Source organism: Bombus affinis, chromosome 5 (assembly GCF_024516045.1).
Source record: "Bombus affinis isolate iyBomAffi1 chromosome 5, iyBomAffi1.2, whole genome shotgun sequence".
Lineage (NCBI taxonomy): Eukaryota > Metazoa > Arthropoda > Insecta > Hymenoptera > Apidae > Bombus > Bombus affinis.
In genome coordinates, this window is record NC_066348.1 from 18,027,045 (window position 1) to 18,046,559 (window position 19,515).

At 40.4% G+C, this 19,515-nt stretch overlaps 1 protein-coding gene and 1 long non-coding RNA gene across 15 annotated transcripts in view; one reads left to right on the top strand and one right to left on the bottom strand.

Moving 5' to 3' along the window:
- Positions 1-19,515, top strand: part of LOC126916264 (guanine nucleotide-releasing factor 2) — a 58,864-nt gene that overhangs the window by 17,599 nt on the left and 21,750 nt on the right. Inside the window, exon 1 of one of the 14 annotated variants that reach the window (XM_050721896.1) lies at positions 13,604-14,337. The exons of the other annotated variants lie outside the window; for them this stretch is intronic. The gene's annotated coding sequence lies outside the window, so the exon portion shown is untranslated. Of the gene's footprint in view, positions 1-13,603; positions 14,338-19,515 lie in introns of those variants that run through there. 14 annotated transcript variants of the gene reach the window in all.
- On the bottom strand, positions 14,435-17,969 carry LOC126916286 (uncharacterized). The gene is made up of 2 exons (XR_007710513.1): positions 16,123-17,969; positions 14,435-14,782 (listed from the first exon to the last, which is right to left on the bottom strand). It is a non-coding gene; the product is annotated as an uncharacterized LOC126916286 (long non-coding RNA).

The window sequence follows — 19,515 nt, forward strand, 5'->3', positions numbered from 1 at the left end:
TCATCTCGCGCGTTTCATTTACGTACACGCAAGTACACGAATGCAGCAGATTCTTAGATAGATTTTTCAGTTACTCCAATTCTCAAAATAGAAATTGAAAAATGCCACGAACAAAAAGAACAAATAACACGAGGATATAGGATAAAATTATTATTATTATTATAGGATACGCTACGGTTTAGCATGATAAAAGATTATACGTACGATTTGTATTTTTAATAGTAAATAGTTTTACGTCGAATTAGTTTAGTATTAGTTTGTACATATTCGTAGGTAATAAGAGCGCGGAATATGGGTTTATCAAGACGCTTTTCCTATATTCAACTTTATTTCCTGTCTCTTCTGAAATGAATCTACTTTCTTAGAGAAAAAAGCGATCCTGCCGACTCGACGCGGCCGTGTAATCTGCATTCATGGAACTCGTTGCAGTCAACACCCTCACGAGTAGGCATTTTCTATTTGAAATACTAATCGTGGACGTTTTGGAAAAAAGCTAAATTCCTTTTAACAGGGCTACATAAAATAATTATTCGCTAGAAAAGATAATTCTAATCGACAAGGCTAATGAAAATATTCGTTTGTGCATGCTTTTTAACTTGTTGCCTGTTTCTTCCTCTCTTCTTCAAACGTTCGATCTTGCGATTCTGAATATGTCAAATTTCCAAACCTTTCCGACATTTATCGTTATTTTGGGTATCTAGATATCGGATTATCTATGAGCTGCTCTCATTTAAAAAATTGGACTGCCAATTAATTGAGAATAATTTCACACGATACTTGAAACATTTATTACAATATCGAAATATTTAATCGATATTTCGCCGGTTGTGAGAGATATCGTCGCTTCGATTCTTTCGTTAATAATGGATTCACCATTGTCGTAAAACGTTTATCGTACAACTTTCGATGAGAAAGATTCCGAATTGCAGGATTACGAAATTTCAACGTATTAGGTCATCCCATAAGTTCGTTCCGTTTTTCGAGCAGTTATTTATGTTAAGATCGTTTACATACCTTTCAGTTTCATGAAAAAATGTAATCTCCCTCTCGTTGTACAACTTCTTCCCATTTTTCAAGTGCATTGATCCCTTATCACCGTATGTTTATAAATCGACACGTGAAATGTATACACAAAAGTCGGCACGAACTTATGGGATGATCTAATAAAAGTAATTTAAACGAGATAACAATGAATCAGCTTGGAAACAGGGCATAGACATTTGGTACATCCTCTAGTTCAGCTTCTAATTCAGGCCGAGTAAACTTGTTCCGTTCGATGGCATTTTCTTGCTCACGTCGTTACGAACCATGCGTTTTTCTTCTACACGAGCATGTAACGCATCGAGCAGAATCGCAGGGTAGCAAGCTTGTTTTACGAGGGTAGCCCTACACGCCGCGCCGCAGGGTGTAAACCACTGCCTGCTTTGATCAAGACGTTATAGAAGAGTCCTCGTTTTTTTCAATCACTTTTGCTCCAGGCTCGCTCGCTCTCCCCTTCCAGTACCCGTCGATCCTCGATAGACGAAAGCTTCGGAACTAGTACTTTGGCAACGAGCCGTCACATATTCAGCCTCGCGATATAAGTCTCTTTCAATGAACTTTACCGTCCTTACTTTTACTTTCTTTTCTCTTTTTAAATACTTTCTTCTTGCTACCATATCTATTTTCTTTCCCTTGTCTATTTCCTATCTGTTTTTTTCCCTTACATACATATTAGATATATGTACAACATACACTCATTTGCTACGTAATGTCTTCCTTTATCCAACGATTCCATATTTTATTCAAGAGATACGTTTAAAAAATGGCTGTAGTTGGTATATGTTAAGACAATAAATTATTATACAATTTTCGTTCGCTGGCATTTATTATATCGTACTGTATTTAATTTCCATATAAAGCAAAGATCGATAATTTCAAGTATAGAAACTTGTTATCAACGATAAATAAAAATTACGTAAACAACGTATGATCCGCTGAAAATTGCCCAACGAAACAAACGCGACGAATACGATACCGTTCGTAGACGGAGAACAATGGCGCACGCTGTTGACAAGCGAGCAATCGAATCTCGCCATTGGTACGCGCAGTACGGAGAAAGTAGTCGACCGTTTAATCGTTTAACGTACATTGTGTTTCGCTGTAAAGGCGAACTTGACGTTGGCATTAGAACGACTTATTATTAGAGTATACTTATTCGGCAAGTTTGCATTTCGGCAAATCTCAAGGCACACGGATCGGCGTAACTCTTTACGTCGCTCCGCTCCTCGGTAGTGAAAAATTACAAGAGATCCGCTTTCCGCGAGAAAAGAGTTTAACGTCAACGCACCGATAATTTTCCAGCGAGAAGAGGAGAATATGTATGGCTGTTTGGCAAAGTGCATTTACACTTCCCCGCGGGGTTTCGGGGGTATCGGTGGGAGGGGCGGGGGGGGGGGGGACGGAAACGTGCCAGGGGAATAGCTTCGACGACAGGTCGTACGTAGGGTAGGGTCGTTCGCGAAATACTTTTCCATCTCAAAGTAATTTCTTCTCGTTGTTGTAACAGTTACTTTAAGTAATACGCGATGAAAATTTACTCGAGCAAGGTAACCAAACTTGTTAAATTTTTAGCCTTATTAAATGATGCGTACGCACAGAACGTTGAAAAATTCGTATTTCTCAGAATTTCAGATAGAATGGACAACGTTTGAACGTTAATTAAGTTTGCGATATAACGCGCAAAAACACACTTAGGGACCAATCGGCATACCAATTTTTCTTTATTTATAAGAATTTACTGCATCTTACATTGCTACGCCCGATCTGCATCCACATTATTTCCTTAAATTTGTTATTATATATATTTTGACTAGAGTTTCATTGAAAAAGAATTTCGCCGATGCTCTCTTACTTACTTACTCATTACCCTAATCGTAATGCCATTCTATGTATTACATTGAACACGCGAATGCCTACTCCTTTCGTCTATTCTGTGCGTTTTACACGTTCCGTAGTCTCAACTGTGATCAAGTTATTAACGAATCAACGGGAGGAAAAATAAGAAGACTAAAGAAAAGGTAAACGGAGAACGATATCGCCGTATCCTTAATGGTATTCACGTATCGCCTGAACAATTTCGCAACGCGATAAAAGGAGCAACGATTTTAGGTGACGGTAGTTGTCGCTGTATATCACGGTCTGTAAGTCACCGTAAACCGTGAGGTATTAGAACGCTGTTTAATGGTTAAAGAAATGCGAAATTCCTTGTTGGGGGTTGGAGAGAGGAAGCGAGACCGTGGAACAGAGCCGTGTTGGCGGTAGAAATAAATGGAAAAGGGAGTTGGGCAACCTTCGTGTCCTTTTTACTATTTCCTCTTGTCTCTTACCCATTTCTTCTCATTGTAGGTCATTTCTCTCTCTCTCTCTCTCTCTCTCTCATTGTGTCCTCTCCCCACCTGGCATTCCAAAACCTTGCGTTTTCTCCCGTTTTCTATCCATCACCAACGTTACGTGTGTTCGGTTCTTCAGTTGTCGATTCTCATTCATGCAGCAACTTCCAACCAAGTGAATTTTGCTCTACTGGTTGCGGAATGTAGACGCTGATAGAGCGGTCCACGGGCCGAGACCGGTCTTCTAAGTCGGAGAAGGAAGGTGAAAGAAGATGAAACCATGGACCGGTTCCATCCTACCTTCTATGCTCGATTTTTCTCATCGTGTCTCACTGTTGCAGATCCTATGGTTACTCGTGGAAGCTTAGGAACGTCTCGGTGAAACATCGAAGAAATCGTTATTCGCTGGGACTAATTAAAAGTTTCTTCCAACAGTCGACGAGAGGATGAAGGGAAAAGAAAAAAGAAAAATTACGCGTTGAAACGAACGGCGTGTTGCTCGTTAAAAAATGCCTGGCGAACATCAGGCTGGAGATGGGCGATGGTTGGTTGGCCCGTGGGGACTGTATCAAAGAGGCGCGAGAAAGAAAAATATCAGGGAACGTGTGTCGTCGCGTCGTGGCAAGATCGTGCGCTGGCATCTCATTAGTCCGCGAATCCTCCGCGCTAATGAGATTAATTATCGTAGAGCTGTCGGGTCTCTCTCTCTCTCTCTCTCTCTCTCTCTCTCTCTCTCTCTCTCTCTCTCTCCCTCCCTCTCTTTGTCTCTGTCTTGATTTCACGCAGAAGGAACGCGAGGAGCAATCGGCTTGCTAAACAAAGAGAAAAAAGAAAAATCGCGACAAACAATCGCACATACCGTTCGATGGTAAGTACACGCGACGCACTAATTTCACGAGAGACTCGTTAATTGTTCGCGGTGTTGCTCCTCCCTCGTTCTGCTCGATCTGTGACACGCAGCGGGGAATTTATAATACAAAGATTCGATTCGATGGATCGAGCTCCTTTTCATTTTTCTTCTTTTAATAGTGATTTTGCTCGTTGCCCGACGATACCAACGATGTCTGATTGCAGGTACTAGCGATAATTATACGCGTTGTCCAAACTAGATATTTCGATGACGGATAATTATTCGGAATCACGAAAGCTTCATCTTAACAATCAAATCATCAAATAATCAATCAAATAAAGGCCAAAGTAAATAGGAGCTAGGGAATTTATTTACAAAATGCCATAGGTAAATATACATCTTTTGCGAGACAATACACTTGCGCTAGTTTTTCAATGAATTTAAATTTGCGTTCTTCGTGGAGGTCCTCGATCGTCGCATTTCAAACCAACCAAAGTACGAGATCCTTGATGGTCTTTCGGCCTATCGTGTTTAATCGGCCGAGTCAAATCCGCTTAGTTCGAACCACGATAAAATCTATCACGAGCGAAGAATGTTATCGGGAATCTTCGATAATCGATAGGTAGCCGATCGACAAGGGCATAGTTGGCATTCGCAGGTGCGGATTGTTCTGGAATACTACGTTTGCCCCTGTGCCTCTGTATCTATACGATGATCGGTAATGACAGTGACCTCGGGGGTTCTGAACCCGGGCAGATTTGAATAGTTTGTGCGATTCAACGGTGGCGCGCCACCGCGACGTATCAGGAACACTCTGTCTTTAAAACGCATCGGGCAAGAAGCGAATAAACGACTGCCGATTAATCCGCCGTTTTTCCCTTTACACAATCCTTGTTGAATCGTGCAACGAACGAATTTTTAATTTCGACTCGGTCGGCGATCGATCGAACAACGATCGCATTTCGTTCGACTTTTATTTTTCGTATCCTATATCGATGAATTTATAACAATGAAATTTGATTTTTCAGCACGGTGTAATTATGTTTTATGATAGAATTTGTGTTCAAGGTTTTGATATGTTACTACGAGATGCTCTGTTGTCAGTTGGAAAATTCGAACGAAAAGACGTATGTAATCGTATTCTAGAGAAGACGCTTTGACATTGCGGCGTTAAAAAAGAAAAGGAAAAACGAGAAGAGAGTGAGAAAGAGAAAGAGAGCGGTCTCTAGTTGAGCCATGGTGTCGCGTCGACGCGATAAACTATACATTGCTTGTATAAGTAACAGGCCTTAGGACTCGAGACTTAGAACGGCTACAGACGGATCCACTGTAGGCGGTCGACTGGCGAGAAATTTTACCAAGTCGCTTCGTGTAACTGCAAATTTACTCGACTAGCTAAATCGACGGTTCGACTAACTTTCTGGCCAACTGGGGCCAGAAAATTGCTTGCCAGTCAACCACTTGGTCGACCGTTGGATTCGGTAGCCGATCGAACACAACTTTCTACCAACCTACACAACTACATTTTTATGTTCGCACACGAAAACTTTACCTGCCAAACGACCCTGAATCCTGAGTCGTTAAGCTTAGTCGAGTAAATTTGCATTCACTATTTACACAAAGCGCAATTTAGACACCACGCCGTGCCACCGGGATTGCAGGGGACAGGTAAGCGATGTATTTGCACCTTCCGAGGATGCCTTTCTCCGTATTTTCCTGATGAACTACGACGAATGTAAAAAGGCCACCGTAAAAGTTTTACCAAGAACATATTAGCACCACTAACATATAAAAAATACATGTTAGCAGTCGGAAAATTGAAGAAAATTTCCAATTTTACTTTATTCGTATCGCAATAGAAAAGATTGGCTTAAATGGCAATAACATCGTGCGTGTGAAATGGTACAATATAATTGAATCTTCGAGCTTATGAAAGTTGCAAATGACTTTAGGCGCGTAAAGCAGAAAATTAGTTTAGAAAATTAGTGTGCGTACATACGTATAGTGTGCCCATATACGTATACTGTATATATAGTTAGTGTACTTATTATACGTAGATATATACAGTTTGCGATATAAAAATGCAGTAGAGATATTGGCGATAAGCATTATATTACGATAAGCACGTAAAGAAGATAAGAAAATGCTATAGTTCGTTCAGCCGCTTGGATACGGGGCGTAACTACGTCTACCAACTGGTATTGTGATTCATATTCGCAGAATGATAACATTGAGATTCTACCAAGGCACGATTACCAGGATTTACGATCCTGCGCTTATATTCCTCGCAATTACCATGCGATAATTCGGACTCTTCGAAACTAAACAACGTAATCTAATCGTTTAAGTAATCTTAACGATCGTTTATATCGTTTATTCGTTATATCATTTATCGAGGATAGCGTTAGTGGATTTATCGGCAATAAATAAGAAGCGTATACAGCTAACAGGATTACGAAACGAAATGAATTTTTGTTACGGGACGTTGAAAACTATCTGTTAATTACAAATTAACTATCCTGGGTTACACAAGCTCTTTTACGGCACGGTACGATACCAAGTTGTTAAACCTATCTTACGGATATTCTACGCATCGATATCGATCGCTAAAATATTACCTTGGTCTTTCTATTTCTGCAAAATCTCTGACGGCGTTTACTTAATTGCAAAATTAAATCGGCAACTTTCAAGGAATTGTCTCGTCAATTGTCTTTATTGCAATTTACACAGAGAAGAAACGTGACCGCTACGAAAGTACGAAAGTTTAAAGGCGATAATTACACACGACGTATAATTACACGACGCCAATTTCGATGGTTGATCACGCGACGCGTCCGAACCCCCGGCAATCGTTAACCGATTAAAAAGAAGAAGAATTAAAGCGGTCAAAGAATTAAAGCGGCTAACGAATACTTACGTAGTTGAGAGATACTGGCATCGTTTCGTCCAGAGTAGAAGAAGCCTCGCGTTTAGCCTCGAATCTTGCCCAAGTGTGCAACTAAAGTTGCATTAATTAGCGAGTTAACCTTAACTCGCCGAATGTGACGGTGCCGTCTCGCATCGGGCCATTTGCGAACTCAAGAAAACGTAGGGCCAAAGGAAAACGGCGGCTCTTCAACGTCATTAAACCAAGCAACGCAATGACAGCGTTAATTACAGACGTCATTAAAGCGATTACTTTTTCCTTCTTTCTTTCCTTTAAGAGCCACTAGGACACTCCCCTTCACGCGAACCATTTTCAGCGATTAACCAAACAATCGATACACATCTTCTTTCCCTTGTTTCCATTTCTCCCCCTCCATTCCCCTCCATCCCCCTACCCCCCCCTCTCTCTATCCCTCCCATATGTTTTATACGGAATATGAAATTTGGAAGAAGAAATTAGTAGTGATAATTGCGAGATTTGCACAGAATAATAAAGAGATTTTGCATAGAATAATAAATTGTGAGAGAATGGTAAAACATAAAAATTTACGTAACCGTCTAGAGATCGATGCGGTAATCTTAGTCAGTCGCGTGAAATGTTTGATTTTTTCAATTTCTTCCATAAATTGTCCTTTTTAGAGTCAGATTTAGTGGTTAATAGTAGGTTACGTACGGTCGTCTGAATCGGATGATCGATACGATCTTTAGACCAACTGTCGTGTCTTAACTAATTCGCATATCCTAACAAGCATACGGTTGAAAATGGATGACATTAATTTTATCCCATTTTCCAATGGACTCGGACGCCTGCTGCACTGACGCGGCAACAATATCATATCTCAGAGTTAATATTTTTCAGAAGATATCGTATTTGCTCTCCGTAAGCAACCCTCGTACAATCAACTACTCGATGCACCACCTTCTAAGCAAATATAGTCGCGTTCTGCGGCTGGTAACGGCTTTGCGTCGAATGAAATACCGCGTGAAATGTGGGTGGATACATGTACAACAATGTACATCGAAATACATAAATGGATTGCCAAACGAGAATCAACTTCTGAAAGTCTGACTCATCCGTATATTCGTCCCACGCTATCTCCTTTTATCCACACAGGGTTGAATCAGCCTAATGCCAGACTGCAATATCAAGCGATTCGTCGAAATGTTCAGGGCTCGATGTTCTTTCCAATTACGGGAAATGTACACCAGTTTATTGGATCATAACCGCGAGCGAGACGTTCGAGCGGAGATGGCGAGAGTTCGAGCAGGCTTGTTATTGTTCTTAGCGGGGGTTATTGTTTGTCCGAGTGGATCGACGTACGAGGGATCGATGCTTGTTAAATCATAGGCCAACCGATTCTTTATCTATCGAACGTGTCCTGTATTCGTCAAGTAAAGTCCAATATATGTATCCTTACATGATTGCGGCGGTAGCGATTGGTAATAATAGGTATTGTTATTTTCAAAATTTTGGATTTTTTTTTTTTTTTTTTTTATCCATGTTTGGGGATCACGATCGATACTGTGAAATTTACATAAATTTTGCGGTCTTCGAATACATGTATACCTACTTACATAAATTGGAATCATCGATCTTCGCTGTACCGTATCAATCCTCCGAACCAGAGTTAACTTATCCGATTGTGCCAGCCATTGTTTACCGGAAACAAAGCACATCGGAGAACGATGAACGTGTCACCGATGCGATCGAACCTAGCCAATGCAGTGCAACGGCATGAAGCGTCTAGTTAGTATCCAGATGCTTCGAGTATCCTCGGGACGTTGGAACACGTGCTAATTAACGATGTTCAGACACCGCCCCATTTCGCTCTACCTTTAATACAATACCAAGGCAAGAGCAGGAATCATCCATCCATCCTCCTTTGTTTCCGTTTCGCCTAGAAATCGCAGCCTATACGTTTCCCCCTTTGTTCTCCGTTATTCGCTTAATCGCTGAACCCGATTGCCTCGCGTTCATCCGGGTCCACCTTCGGATTTATTTCACACGTATCGAAACACCCAATTCCCTTCGTTTGCCATCTAAAAGATGCGTTTAAAAATAGTTCAACTTAATTCCAGCAAGTGAAACTAATTCCTTGCCACTGAAAAATTTTGTCTATCGTATGGATCGATTCACCTTGTTAAAACAATGTATATAATTGGGAAACGTTTCACCAAGATAATTCACCATTTTTAATTTGATAAAAGAGGTTTGTATGCTTGCGCAAACAAGCAAGCCCCAGCGCGGGTGTTTTCTCCTCGGAAAAACATCGAAAGCTCGTTTAGATCGAAGCTAACGTCTGCCACGTGATTGGTCTGGAAACGTAAAAGAGGTTCATATATGAGTAGTTTCATGTTGCGAATTGGAAGGTGAATGCGCCGTTTCTCTCCGCTTATAGTCTAGACCAACCAAACTAGGATATATCGCCGGCGATCAAGCCATTTCTCTATAAATTTAGTAAAAGGAAATAGAAAACAGCTTGAAAGTTGTTCCTTTGTAAATTTGAATGAAATTATTAATTAAGAAATACAGATACGCGTTGATCATCGACTATGCGCTTAAGGATATAAGGGCAACCTTATTGATAATTAATAACATTACCAATGCAATCTGCAATATTCCTATTATTTTCTCACGCGTCCAACGATCATCGCTTTAAAAATAATACGTTTCTTTAAATACGATTTTTATACCGCAGCGCGTTAAATTTCTACTTTTCAAATTTCTGCAGCGCAGCAACCGAATCTATGCGCATTTTGCGGCAAGAAAAAGGTATAAAACGGATACGCATATATACGATACCGTCGTTTCCTCTTTCTCTCCGAGGGACGCTTTTATCGGAAACGGATAATATCGTGCGCGATATATGCGACACGGCCAAGACCGGAAAGAAGTAATACAGCCCTTTACGCTCCACCCCTACCCGTGTCTTCTCGCCTCGGCCTCGTGTTCATTACGCTGGTTTTACGACAACATTTTTCTTCAGTGTCGCGCGGCTTCCTCTCTCGCGAGGGCTCGTGTCGCGCGTTGCGTCTCGTCGCCGTATTTTCGCTTGCAAATTCTCGATACACTCGGTGCACGGAACAATATTTTCCCAGCGAGAATCGATGTTCCCTCGTCTTTCTCGCTCGTAGCCTTGCTTCCGTTTAACATCCTTCATTATTTATCTCTATCGCCGTACACGTTTACCGGCCAAGTTTGTTTAATTCATTTTTCTGCGATTATTAAGGACGCGTATGAACAGTATCGAGATTCGAACATCTTTCACCGGTACAACTACACGATTATCCAAGTGAAACCTGTCGTCGACACGATCGTATGGATCAATGATATCGGCGAAGGATTAAATATTTAGAAGATCAAAACGACGCAATGAAACTTTTATCTTTCGAATTAGAAAAGAAGAAAGCAACAGTCAAGAGCGTTGTTAAATTAAGATTCTGACGAGTTAAATCAAGTAACCTGACAACCTGTGTCATATCGCACGAGCCGAGCGTTTTCACTGAACTCCAAGGAATAAATAATCGTGGTCCGAGTCGTTGATCGCTAGTAAGATGAAATTATGAGATTCGACCGACCCGACGCGACGCAACGAACAGAATAATAAAATGCTTTCGTCGGATCGGATTTATTGTTAAAAGCAGCGAGAACGCATTGTTCCAAGTTTTTCGATTAAAAGTTCCCCGGTATCATTCGCTCTTCCTTTGGCTCCGTAAAACGCTTCTGGTCGGTTATTTACGTTTTCGCTGACTTGGAAGATAAATTGGGTTCGTTGCTGAGACAGACTTTGAAGAAACAATAGCCAGTATTGGACAGTGTTGTATGCGTGAGAGAAAAATTCAGGCAAACGATCTTCAATTTGAATATTGCTTCTCGTAGAAGAAAGAATTTTTCGCCCGTTAAAATCACGATTTAACATAATCGGATAACTCGATAAAACATCTGGGTAATTCACATACTTTCTGCAACTTATCGTTATCGCGCAATAATTATTAACGACGAGTTAGTTGCATCCAGATTTCGTAAAATCGCTGGAACATTGCAAAATTCGAAACGCCCAAGATGATAACTTACTTAAAGCTCTTTAATTTTACGGGGAACCGTACCTGTCGTATTTTATTAAGAAAAAAGACCCCCGACATCGGTAGTCAAGAAGCGATCGATGTCTCATCGAATGACCCAATTCGTCTCTTTTGAATCAGTGCTATCGCTCATTGAATGCTACCAAATACTAATAAGTACTACCTAAATACTAAAATATTATAGCTATATATGTACCTACTTTACTTAGATACTTGCTTTATTCGTTTACTCCTAGCACTGAAATACTCTATCTGCGCTACCTAGTACCAACATTATAATTTTTTTTCATTTTTAAGCTACTCCACCATTCTTTTCTTTCTTTTCCTTTTTTCCTTTCTTTCTTTCTTCTTCTTCTTTTTCTTCTTTGTCATAACGTGTTTCTCATAACGTACCTCGAATAACAACGAAAATGCGACCAGAGTAACGGCGATTTCCGAAAAAACTCCCTTCATTCACGTTGCGCACTGCGTCAAATTCACGATTTTTACTACAAATTGTAGATATAATTTCTCGCCTGCAATTAAAGCAGCGTCGCGTAGCAGAGTAGCCTTCCTTAATGTTCGTTCGCTGTTCCCGCGCGACTAGCAAGAATGAAAATGATTCGCCGTCCCTATTAGGTTCTTATTTAGCATGGACCGATGCTCCGTAGCGTGTACGGTAATGTACACGCGTGTATCGAAACATGGCGCAGTCACACAGGGTGTATCGATGTTTTACCTACCGTTAATCGCAACGACGCGACGGAGAAACCACTACGGCTGGCGGTCGTAAAATGTCGTTTATCACCCGCTAAAGTCATTGTAGCGCTACCTCCGCGGGACGCCATTAATACGCAAATTGCGAGCAGAAATTCTGTGGGACGAGACGCAACCACGATAACTAATACCTAATACCTATGCAAGTCGTTACGGTTTTGCGAAGTCATTGGGTGTTTCTATGATTCGCTCTGAATTGGAAAGAATTCGAGATCGTTATCCACGTGGTAAAATGAAATTATATTTATTTATTTATTTTGTTTAGTTAAGAATCGTCGAGTTAAAATGTTAAACGATATATGGAAATATTAGAAATAGTAGAATATCATTAATGCAAATCGGTAGTAAATTTAAGTAATCTGATATACGCGTGTACGTACGTATGTATTTCGGTAACATTCGTGAAAAGATGATATAGAGCGTATATTTGTATCCTACTACAAAAGTCGTTAAAACATTTCGAGGTTTAGAGAAAGTCATGTGTAATAGAAACGAAATAAGAGTTTTCCTATATCAACGAACGTCTACAATATCGCGTTTTATGGATCAATTGGTAAAACGGCAAAAATTAATCAGATAAAAACGATTCGTTCGGCAACGTTCTACGTAATGAATCCCTGACGATGGTCGATACATACACTTACGTATCATAAGGTATGTATTTTGTTACTGCAAGTGGAAATGCACGCGGTTCGTGTTTTTTACGATCGTGCCACTCGCTGCACAAGTTCCGTCCAGAATTTTATTATTACGCCGAGCGAGAACGAACTGGTCGAGAAAATAGCACGAAAGTCGGCCGTAAGAATACAGCGAAAGAAAGGAGAAAGGGATAAATAAAAATATAAGAGGAGGCCGCCTGGTCGTTTCACGGACAAGCTCCAATAATAATAACGGATAATAAATAATTATATCTTGTATTTTATAACATTGTATAATAACTTAGAAATTACGCCGAATACTTGACGAAATGTATTATTATGTCTGCAGAATACATATATCTATATACGATTATTAATTACGTATACGTAATTTACATCTGTAAGATAGTTGTCGGAAAAATGTTTCGCAGCGACCTTTTTTATCAACAATCGTTCTTATCGACATGACGAAAAGGTTGAAATTCTACTTGTACTTTTTGAATAACTTGGACTAAGAAGGATAAGTTTGGCTAAGAAGGATAACTTTTTTCGTTTCTCGTTTAACATTATGCATCGTCGAATGAGAAATTCAATTACATATAAGATTCGAAAGAAAGGAATCGATCGATTCGACAACATACTATAAACTTGTATTGTTCTTTTCTTATGAAAATCAAATTAATTTTCACGTCTGTATTACTCTGGTTGCGGCATTGTCGAACGCGCGAATAACGGCCGATCACGAAAATGGGGACGTATTACGTGAAACGGGGTAGGAACGGAACACAGTTGATGCATCTTTCTGTCAACGTGGGAGCACGAGCATGAAACACACAAGAGCGCTTATCGTTAGTAGAACAAGGACTAAAAAGGGTTGGGGATGGGTGTGGGGGGAGGGTGGTGTTGAGAGAAGAAAGATCGAAAATCTGTCGACACAAAGAAAGCAGCGAGTAGAGAAGAAACAAAGTAATATGAAAAAGGAAGATTGAATATCTCGTATGGTAGAGATACCTAAGCAGACCTAAGACCTAAGCAGGCTGGACGAAACTGTATAGAAAAGAGAGGAGAAGAGAAGACGTAACGATAGGCAGAGATAAAGAAACGCGAGAGAGAAGGTCGACCGGGTGCGGGACACGCACGTCGCGTCGGTGCGACTAGGATGGAAAGACGAGAGATCGTACTCGATGCTCGTTGGGTGAAGTTAGCAGTCGATGCGCACACGCCACGCGCTCCGGACGTACGTATCGTTGCTCTCTCCGGTTCGGTGTCTCGTCGCGTCGCGTTGTCCGTTCGTTCCTTTCTTGGTTTGTCAACGTGTCCGTTTCGAGCCAAGGAAATCTGCTGCGCGGTTTCCGCTCGAAATTGTTTCCTCTGCGACACTCTACGCGACAAAAATTCGCTCGACCGACCATCTTCATCGTCTCGATCGTTTCTTTGCCGAACAGCCGCCGCATGCGACCGGTTACGAATTTCAAGAAAACCGATCCTACCAGTGTAGTGGGGTACATTTAGAATTCACGATGCTTGTGATATATTAGTATCAGTGAGCTACTTATTCTGTGCAGTTTTCAACATTCCTGTGTATGTCGAGCATACTCGAGTTTAGGATAAAACTACGACATTACCTTATCGGAAGACTTGGATGGTTCCTTGGAATGCTCGTTTCTCGTTGATGCCTGAGCAAAACGGGTTGAACCGTGAAATCGAAAGCCAGGTAAACTAATCGTTTCTCTAAAAACGATCGTGTTACAACGTGATCTGTGCAACGTCGAGACGCGGTCGAATTAGATCGATAATTTAAATATCTGTAGTTTCAATGTTTCTATAAGACCACAGTGTTCTATCTTATAGATTGTGTATATTACATACTTGTCCGACGAATCATATACATAAACGCACGCACGCACAAACACCTATATACCTGTACTGTACGTATATATAAATATTTACTTGCAACGAAAAATCGTTTCGTAACATACATTTATCGTTGGTAATACGTGACCCGCTGTACCGTGTCGCTCGCACGTAGTTTTCGTCACCCGGACCAACGGTTTCCGTCGTTTGATTCGTTACGCATCTCCGTTTCTCTATCATATTATTCATACGTGGCTCGCATTTCACACAACGTTTCCTTCATCTATACACGGATTCTCGTTCATCTATAAAAAATTATCGAACGAAACATGTTTTAAACAAAAATGAAAATTTTGTTTGCTTTGCATTTAATATTCATTATTTAAAATTCGATTTGATATGCTTATAAGGAATGTATATATACACAACCTCTGTAGGTCGAATTTCTGTTTCTTGAATATAAGATGAGAAACTCGAACGACCAATAGATTTCAATCGTCTCCTTGTGATTCGAATAATCGGGTTTCGATCGTACATCGATTCGAAAAAGCAAGAAATGTTGATAGAATTGGCCGGCGCTCGATTCAAAATACTCTTACAAAATGATCGTTAAGATGGGTGTGACTATATGTTCGGATTGGACCGACGAAATTTGCACGAGTTACATCGTGTCGCATCACGTCCAATTTTCTCCCTTGATATTTTTCGGATGGCATTTAAATTTTAAAGGCGAACGCTGGACGACGCGAACGGTGGATCAATCATGGCTGCACAGATGGCAATGACAGAATGGTGTTTATTAATAACTTTGTGACAGAAGTAACGTGCCTGTTTGAACGAACCTTCGAGCCTTCGAGCCTTCGTGCCTTCGTGTTTTTCTCACGTAACGATAAATCACGATGTTCTCGTTGTCAGCGAGCCGAACGAACATAATGAAACTTTTCCGTTTCCACCACATATCGTACGCGCGGTATGTGTACGTGAACCGCTGGCGCCTATGACTCATTTCACGGGCGTGTATCGTGATTTTTTGCGGTTGAAACGCCGAGACGCCAGATCGTAGGAAGGAATATCGTTACATCCGCATTCTGTCTCCGAGGCGTCTAGATATGTATAGCTATGTACTTACTATACTTATATATGTACGCCCTACGAAACCAAGGAAAAGGCAACGAACGTTTTAAATTCAAACAGTCTTTTTAACAAGGTAATTTCTCCTACTGCCTGTTAACTTTTATGACATTTTTTAACCTCATTCTCAAGATTAGCACGTTGCTTTAAAAGAATGGTTTATTATGTGAGAGATAAAATTCATATGGCGAAATCGTGATACCAAACTTTCTTTCGATTTACGATGTCAAAATAGGATCGGTTGTATTTCTTTCGAGTCACACTTTCTAAAAATATCTTCCCTTATGCAAGCTTAATTATTAAAACATGATTATTTCTGCTTACGTTCGTTACAAACAGATTAAATTGTTATTTGTGACGCACACACGCGACTATATCTAACCGATACAATATAATTTGGATATTGTTTCGCATAGATAAATGTTGAGATATTCGATTGCTTGAAACGCGTGTGTATACGTACATCTACCGATACGCTACTGATGGTCACATATCATATACTAATTGTACGTACGTATCATGGTATCCAGATCCCTTCACATGGAACTTGGCCTCCATACATGCTTCGAGGTAAATCTCGTCGCGACAGTTATCGTTACAAGAACATTCCAGCATGACCTACATAATAACCCTTGGGCCCAGCCCAATATATATGTCTGCAATATATCGATATTCGTTAAGCATGGAATTTACTTACTTATTGCGGATATCGTATTACGTGTATGTATGTATAATAAAACATACCGTAGAAGGAATTCAGAGATGAGATCATGGCAAGTGCATGAAAGTAGGCGGTCGGTCGATTCAATAAACAGCAGCACGAAGGTCACAGGCTTAAGTCATCCAATGTGTTAACATTTTTATTTTCGACTCGCTTGTTCTGGTCTCTGGCTTTATACGAAATGACTTGAACTCGACGATCGCAGCATCTCGTTAATCATTGATCGTTAATTAACAACGTAGCATTAACCGCAAAGCTATCGACGATAGCCGATAAAAAGTATGAAATGAAATTCTCCATCTTTACGAGTAGGCTTTCTCCTTACACGGGGTCGGCCGTTTGTAAGGCGTTGGAAGAACAAAGTCGGCGATTTGATTGACAGTGCGATAGATGGTGGTACTCTAGTCTCTTATTCCATGTGGACGAAAAATTGACGACCACGTTCTTCGACCGTGAACCCCATCGACACAACGCCACGTCTCGAGCAAACTTAATGTCAAGGGCTTTGCTCGTAACGGCGAGTTGCTAATTAATTAAACGAAGCGAACCTCTACACAGATAAAGCAGATACTTCTCGTTTCGCGTTTCTTCTTGTTCACCGGCAATTTTATCCTCTCGTTCTTTTCATTATTGCTGCGCGTGATATTCAAACTGGTTCGATCGATTCAGCGAATCTTTATTTCTCGCGTTTTTCTTTTATGGTAAAACGATACGCGTTTAGAATTTGATTCGATGCAACCGATACAATTTTCCAACACGTACGTTATTAATCTCAAATAATCTATCATTAACTCCGTTAATTGGCTTGTTTCTTCCATGGTGAATACCATTTTTGATAACTTTACTCTTGTAATTTAACTAATCGATGTACAGTTTTGCCATATGCGCTGTTGGTTTAATATTTGAATGAACTACTAATCGCTACGTATTCCAGAGATTGCAAGAGGAAAAGTCGCTATTAAAAGATCTATCGAAATAAAGAAATGCTCATGAATCTATCAAAATGATTGTGTTTTAAAGGTTTCGTATCGACGATTCGCCAGCACAGCATTAACCAGTTAATACTTGCGTTATACGATGCGCATTCTTTAAGATGGGTTTATATTATCCGTTCAGATACGCAATTGAAAAAAAAAAGAAAAAAAAAGCGATTACCGGTTACGACATGATTCTGCCCAAACAGACACGGAGTCGGAACGTGCATGTCAGTTTCTGCTTGAAAACGGTACGAAGAATAAGATATTCCTCCGTCTCGTGTCGTACAGTGGATATCGTTCGATAATTTTTTCACATTTATCTCTCGTAAGTGTCACAGCTTTTGAACGATACACATATACACATACATTTCATTAAGCAGTAGAAGAAGTATTGGCGGAAACGTGAGAAACAATATCGCCGATCTATTTGTCGTTCCATCGAAAATGTCCGAATCGTGATACTCGACATAACGTGTACTATCCGAATGTACGCGTTTACACTTTGGACACGCTTTCCGATAACTTCCGACACGAAATACCTTGCCGCACGTGTGTGAGACGTAAGGCCGCGTCGGTATTTGCCAATACGGCCAGCGGTCGCTCGGTAGTGCCAAGACGGACGTCTCTTCGCTTGGGAAGCCGATCGGCGCTGCATAGGCATGCCGATCGATTTACCGACTGTTGTCGGTATAGAAATGTCTGACAATGAGCGGAACCGTGCCGTAACCCGTAATCGTTCCGTCCCTGAACGAATATGTAATACGCATAAATCCACCTTCATAGTGGATGCACTGCGAGACTTATCTTCAAAAGGAATTAGAAATAAAGTGGCACGATTAACCACAGAATTTGTTGAGTCAGAATTTCTCCTTGCAAAACAGATCAAGCATTGCAATTTTGCAATTTTGCCTTGCCCATTTTACGATGATTTTTCAATGTCGCTTATTAATGTCTTTTTATGTTATCCAATTTTGCGATCTTTTCCTTTGACAAATTTTTCTATTTTATTTATTCACCTCGTTCGAAAAGAGCGAGACGGAATTTTGAAAAAGCGATAATCTTTCATTTCGTCGTTAAATTATTTTTTCTTTCTAGTTTCCCGTTTTTCAAGATACGTAAATATAAAGCGAAGAGAAATAGAAAGAAATTGAAACTTATTTGCTGCACGCGCGCGTACAGCGGTGCATAAATTATGTCTTGAATTTGATTAATTATTTATATGCATTCTTAGCACGCGCGCAGTGTTTATTGCTGCATTTATGAGTCATGTAAGACGCGCAGCTGCAATTGTCAGAATTGAATTTGTTTAGGATGATAGTGGCTAGAAGATCTTTGAAAGGATAACTATGTTTTTAGGGAATTTCTCGTATCTTCTTTATGTGAGAATCAATCAGTTGAAACAGAACTTTGAACAAGTCTTCGCCTGGCCTTCGTCTTACGTTTGAGAAATAAACGCACAATTTGTTATTTTCTATTGTACGAAAGTTGCCGCTTTTTATTTTATATCGGAAACACGAGCCATCTGGCGCTAGAACCAAATGTCACTGCCGTAAACAGCGTGATGGGAAAGAAATTCTATTTACAAGTGTGCAATACGAAGATTTGCGTTGAAAGAAGGAACAGAGAAGTACTGGTTTTTGGAGAACTCGTAACGTGTAAAGAAGCTAGATGGGAGAAGACCGTTCTTCAAACGCATTTCTCCATAGTATAGGCAAGTTATCAGCATCCCTCCTTCGGCATCGCACATGTTTCACACACGTGTTACGCTATTATGTCAATCGTTACCACATGGATAAATGCATCAACGATTCTCCAAGGACTAGCTTCCGAGGCATGTTTACTAGCATGTAAACGAACAAGCAACGTGAACGTCAGGAAACACACATTGAACAAATTTTCTTGAATCTCGAATCGGTTTAGCCTTTTTAATATATTTTAATATTCTCGCGTATAATAGTTGTGTATAGACGTTGTGTTACGTTGCGTCATGTTGCCTTATGTTGCACGATCGTTAGATTACGACGGTAAACGTTGAATTGGATCCGCAATGTTCGAGGATAGCCAGCCCTGGTTTACAAATTCCGTTTCGAATTATTCGACCCGGAGAACAACCCTTGTTTGGTAGCGTAGAACCGAGTATATCGTTTGACTTGAATTCGCTTAGCTCGAAGAATCAAGCTTTATCATAGGCTTGTCCTCTCGGTATGAT